This window comes from Leptonychotes weddellii, chromosome 6 (assembly GCF_054177405.1).
Source record: "Leptonychotes weddellii isolate Sample4059 chromosome 6, ASM5417740v2, whole genome shotgun sequence".
Lineage (NCBI taxonomy): Eukaryota > Metazoa > Chordata > Mammalia > Carnivora > Phocidae > Leptonychotes > Leptonychotes weddellii.
In genome coordinates, this window is record NC_138374.1 from 79,256,250 (window position 1) to 79,262,249 (window position 6,000).

Below are 6,000 nucleotides of genomic sequence, written 5' to 3' on the forward strand. Positions count from 1 at the left end.
ATAAAACTATTTGCATTTAGCCTCCCGTGCCTAGCTAGTTCATATACTATGAAGAGTCAGCGTCTCATTTCATACCAGTTACATGGGGATCACACCTGTTTGATCCTCCTTGTTCATGATTCTGTGTTTAGGAATTCACCCACCTGCTAACATTTTTGTAAGCCCCGGATCAATACTTGCAGCGCTTCCCAGGGCATTTGCAGACACACCCGGCGTGGTGAAGACTTCGATCTCCTGACGCACATGTTCCAAGCTGAGGTTGAACTGTTACGGAACTTGGACTAGATCTCCCTACAGAAGAACCAAGCGGCACGCGGAGATCTTGGAGGATAGGAGGTTTATTTAACGCCAGTGGGCTCAGAGAAGAGTGGTCTCCAAAGGTCTGAGCCCTGAGCACAAACAAAGGGGGCAATTTATACATTCTACTTCCGCATACTGGGCACTCTTGGCGCATGCGCAAAGAGGGGAAGAGAGAGGAACCCGGATTGGCCCAACCGGGAAGCAGAGCAGGGGGAAGAACACAGAAGAGCCTGGGGGCAGGGGCTGGGACTCCCCTGCTGGCTCTGTTGGCCATGTTAGGACACAGATTTTTTCCTTAGAACAAGATGGTGCTCTGCCTCCTTGTTTCACCTCTCACGTGGGGAAAACAAGTGTCTTCCCTGCAGTCTACTTAGTACCATGTTTATCAAATTTCTGTGCTTTTCTGGAGTGGCTTTACTGTTGGAAGTGGCCCCCAAGTGCAGAACGGTGTGCCGTCCAGCGATCCCGAGCCCAGACGGCTGTGAGGGGCCTGCAGAGGAAAGAGGTTTGTTAGATAGGCTTCGTTCAGGCACAAGCTCAAGGTCAGTGAAACAACAGTATGTATTAAATAAGGCACCTGTATATAGAGACACACATAAAACAAGGTTACGTATTCATTGGTTGACAAAGAAATTGTGAGCAGAGGCACACAGGAATCCGATCCGCTTTTCCCGTAGGAACAGTGTTCGGTGTTGCTCATTCAGTGTCTGTGGGGATTTTACAGGCCGTGATCACGGCAAGTCATGAGGACTGACTGTGTATACAGATTTAAGAGTTGTTTAATGCCTCAGAATGTTCCACAGCTGGCTCGCACAGCTGTGGCAAACACTGAGCCGCACTGGGGGGCCCACGGTACATGGGGGCCACACGCTGCTTCTTGCCTTGTGAGCTCATCCCACCCACGCTGGGAAGAGGGCTGAGCCACTTAACTAATCTGTCTCTAACCCATGTTCTTCCACTGCTCAGATTTGTCTCTGCTCCAGAAACAGTGTCTGTCCCCAGCATTGACGGTGACACAGTCCACAGGCTCTCGGCATTCAGATGCAGGCACCTTGTGTTTTGAAAATACAGGGCAAGAGGAGTGGAGAGGCCTTTCTCTGGGGCCTAACCATTGTCATTCAACACGAGGGAGGTCGAGGGTTATAGACCTGAGCACCAGAGCCCAGGGACAAAGCTTCTATGTGTGGTTGGACTCGCTGCACAGTGTGTGCACGTGTATGTGGGGCAGAGAGAAACATGGGCTGGGGACCGTCCTCCATGGCGGCCTGCAGCTCAGTGGCCTGGGAGCATCCAGACCAGAAACTGCCTCAACGTGGGTCTCCATCTGTCACCACAACCCAGTGCCATCAGCTCTGAGGCTCTGGCGGGACAGTGAGACACGTTCTCCGCGGGTTTTTCCAGAAGAGTGTGTTTGTGTTAAATCATCATTGCGGTCCCCTTTTTGTAAGAGGAAGTCTGTTTATTGTTTTGGAACAGGGACAGCAGATGGTTTTCTCTGGTCACCCAGCCAATGGATTTTTAAAACCTAGAGTGTTTCTTTTTCTTTCTTTCTTTCTTTTTTTAAAGGTTTTATTTATTTATTTAATTGAGAGAGAGAGAGACAGCGTGAGAGGGAACACAAGCAGGGGGAGTGGGAGAGGGAGAAGCAGGCTTCCGGCCGAGCAGGGAGCCCAATGCGGGGCTCGATCCCAGGACCCCGGGATCATGACCTGAGCTGAAGGCAGTCGCTTAACCAACTGAGCCACCCAGGCACCCCTCTTTCTTTCTTTTTTTTTTTTTTTTAGAGAAAATGTGCCTTGCTTGGCCCACAGTCCCTTGTGCTACCTCTTTGCCCCAGATTCTAGAAGATGAGGATTGTCAGGGAATTCTAACATTTTCCCAAGAGGTGTTAATCTGCTGCTCACTTTCTCCTCATTCGCCTTTTTGCCATCTATTTCCATCTTTCGGGGCTTGGCATCCAGGACTGCTGGACGCAGCTGTGGGATCTTTGTTGAGTCCCTGTGCGCCTCTGTTCTGCATTTGCACAGCAGGGATGCTTGTGCCAGCACCTAGCTTGTGTGACAGCAGGTGACACCCTCTCTGTCCCGTGCTGGCGTGGACTGAGCTGAGCACGGAGTCACACTGGCTCAGCACACATTCCAGGCGGTGTGGCAAGAAGATTGAACTAATAATCTCTCTATTCCCCTCTATCAAAAGAATGTCATGGAGCCCGGAGCCCTTCTCAGGGTAACAAAGCAAGGAATCACTAGAGATTAGTGTTGCTTTCGTATGATCCTGGTAGGTCTCCGGGCAGAGCAGGGAGAAACCAAAGCTGACAACGACGGCTCCTCGCACTCCTTCGGAACTAAGAACATCATTCCTCATTCATTACATGTGGTGCTGGGCACTAAAAATGAAGCATAAGAGCTTATGAACAAAGGAACATGGGTCTTGATCTAACAGCTTCTCCGAGTTTGGGGTCTGCCTCACTAGGCCTGGGATGCCCCTGTCCACCTGGAGAGCAAGGGCAGTGTCCTGGGGCAGCCAGAGCTTGGGGCGGACAGCAGACTGAGACCTGATGGGTGCAGGGCAGGGGGAGCACCCGGGGAGCCAGGTGGAGCCCACCCAGGGGTGGCAGGGGTGAGGTTGAGGTTTGGTGGGAGAAACGGGAAGAAGGAAGCTGGGGGTGGCTGGGCGAGAATCTGAGACAGGCTGGGGGTAGGGGTTTACCGGAAGGGTAGGTGAGAACTGGAGAACCAGGCTCGGACCACCCAGGTAGGACACCCACCCCGCCCAGGAGCCGTTCACTTCGGTCACTGGCTGTCACCACCAGGCACAGTGGTTATCGCTCCCTAGACCCCTGACACCTACCCATGCCCCCCAGGACACTTGCAGCCCATCTCTGACTGGCCCTGTGACTTAGGGTCCCTCCCCCACGACGCTAAGTCCTGAGTAAAACACCACTGATCTCAAGTAGGCCCTTGCCCACCCTGTCCCCCGACCTGTGCCGGGACTCCCCCAACCAAGGGGCAGTTGGCAGCTGGTGACCCTTGGGTCCCTTTGGTTTTAGCAAAGATTTATTGGTCTCCCCCTCCCAACCAACGGCCAGGTCACAGCTCCTGTTCTCAAAAAGCTTGCATTTAGAGGGGGAGAGAGAAATCATCAGGCACGTTGCAAATCAGGAGACAGATGTGATGAGCACCGGTCACCACCTCGGAGGTGGAGGCCTTCTGGGAGGGGTCTGAGCCAAGCCTCCGGAGCAGGGAGACCGGTGTGGCCAAGGCATCCACTCCTTCTGCATTGGAAGGGCACAGTCGCAGGTACCAACTCCAGCAAGCTGGCTGCTTAGAGCCCTCGGCAGAGAGGAATTTCTAGACTGAATCACAGCTAGGTGGAAGAGTGCGGGTCGGAAGGAATTGGGGTGGTAGGGTGGCAGGACGCCATGTGCGAAATGTCAGGCCTGTCTTGGGGGTGGGGGTTACCAGGGAAGATGGCCTTCTGACGCAGCAGACATGAAACAGCGACCAAGCCTGAGAGCTATCACATCAGCCCTATCTGACCCACACACAGTTTACATCTCCCGGAAGGGAATGAATACATAATACAACTTACATGCATACATTTTCTTAAAAAAAAAAAAATCACCGTGAAGCCCTAACTAGGTCACAGAGGTCACACAGAGGAAGAAAAAAGGAACATATTTATAATCAAATGGTGCATATTTCAACACGGGAACATAACTGGGTGCACCTTCTCTGGAACACGTGATGGGAGGGAAGATATTGGCATCGGTGTGGGAATCTCCATAAACGTGATGGTGACAAGTGCAGGCCGCCAGGAGTGTGTGGTTTGTGAGTCAAGTCGCACAAGGAGCTCGACCTTAGCTGATGGGATTTCCTGAAATGGGGACCCACTCTCGGTGAAGCCCTGGATAAAGCCAGGGTCAGTGTTCCCTGGAAAACCTTGTCTACTGAACGCTGTGGAAAAGGCGCTCTTGGGGTGCCTGGGAGGGGCGCAGTCGGTTAAGCGTCCGACTCTTGGTTTCAGCTCAGGTCATGGTCTCAGGGTCATGAGCTCGAGCCGAACACTGGGCTCCACTCTCAGCACAGAATCTGCTCGAGGTTCTCTACCCTCCTTCCTCTGCCCCTGCCCCCCGCTCATGCACACACATGCACTCTCTCTCTCTCACATAAATAAATAAAATCTTTAAAAAAAAGGAAAAGAAAGAAAGGGCAGTGGGGTTGACACATGCATGAGTTAGCCTCTGGGCCCCACCGTCTGCAGTCAGGCGGGTCTGCACAGACACCCCCCGTGTACCCCAGCTGCAGTAACAAATTTCCATCAACGTAGTGGCTCCTAACAACGCTCGTTCATTCTCTTACGGTTCTAGAAGTCAGAAGCCCAAAAGCAGTTTCTGTGCTGAAGCCAAGGTGTTCCTGAGGCTGGTTTCCTCTGGAGGCAGGGGGAGGACAATCCAATCCCCTCCCTTGCCCCCGTCCCCCGGCCCCCTGCTTCGGCCCCTTCCTCCATCCCCAGAGCTCTTGGCTCCCACCTCTGTCACTGTCCCCTGGTCTCCTCTCACTCAGACTGTCCTGGGCCCCTCTCATCGGGGGTGTGGTGATGCCGTCAAGCCCCAGCAGATGACCCTGGGCAAGCCGCCCACCTCGAGGTCCTGCATTCGAGCAGACCTGCAAAGTCCCTTTTACTGCAGGATAACACACACAGGTTCTGGGGATCGGGACGTGCGCGTTGATGGGGCGGATGCTCTGCCTGCCAGACTTCTAGCTCTCACTTCCATGCAGACTTCAGCCTTCAGCTTCCCTGGGGGACGCCCCGGGACTCTGGCTTTCTGTTCGGCCTCTCCCCACCGTGGCTACCAGGGGGGCACACGCACGGAGAGGAGGTGGCAGGGAGTGCAGCCTGTGGTATCTTCTTGGCCAATGAGGAACCAGGGTGGATGCTCTGGCCTCTCCTTCCTCAGGCGAGATTGAGCCCCAGTTACCACTGGTCTTTCTCCTTCTTTGTGTCATCCTCTGTATGAGTCAGTGTTCTTCAGAGAAACAGAACAATGGGAGACCTACACATGCAGGCTTCCCCTGCTACCTGAAAATAAGTGTCCCTATGAAAACTTTCATGAGCCAAAATGGTGGACAGCGAAGAAGCAGGTATCTTTCATTTATATGGAAAATTGTTTGAGGATTCCTAGACCCCAAAAATAACCTCTGTGGGCTTTTCTGATACCATAGGACACATCTTGCTAATGGATGCACAAACTAAATAAAAAAGAAGCACAGACACTCACAGATGCAGTTCAAAGCTCTGGCAGCCTGATCCTGAGTTGCTGAGTGTGGGTCCTGGGGCAGGAGTCAGGGGAGCCCCTCTCACTGCTCTAGGTGCTGCCCCATAAGAGCTTGCCGCAAAACAGAGCTGAGGTAATTGTCTCTTTTCATCTTTTCTTGTAAAAGCGAAAATCCTCTTTGGATATCTTTCAGTTAGCAAGAACAGGTATTAATGCAGGTATTTCATAAAAAAGTGGGGGATACCTTTATAGATCCCTTTATATACCTGTGTATGCATATATATATATATATCACAGGTGTATTATTTCTTTACTATTTATTAAAAAGAACTGGAACTGGCTCACATGAGGATGGAGGCTGGGCAGTTCCAAGATCTGCAGTCAGCAAGTTGAAGATCCAGGAGAGTCGATGGTGTAGTTCT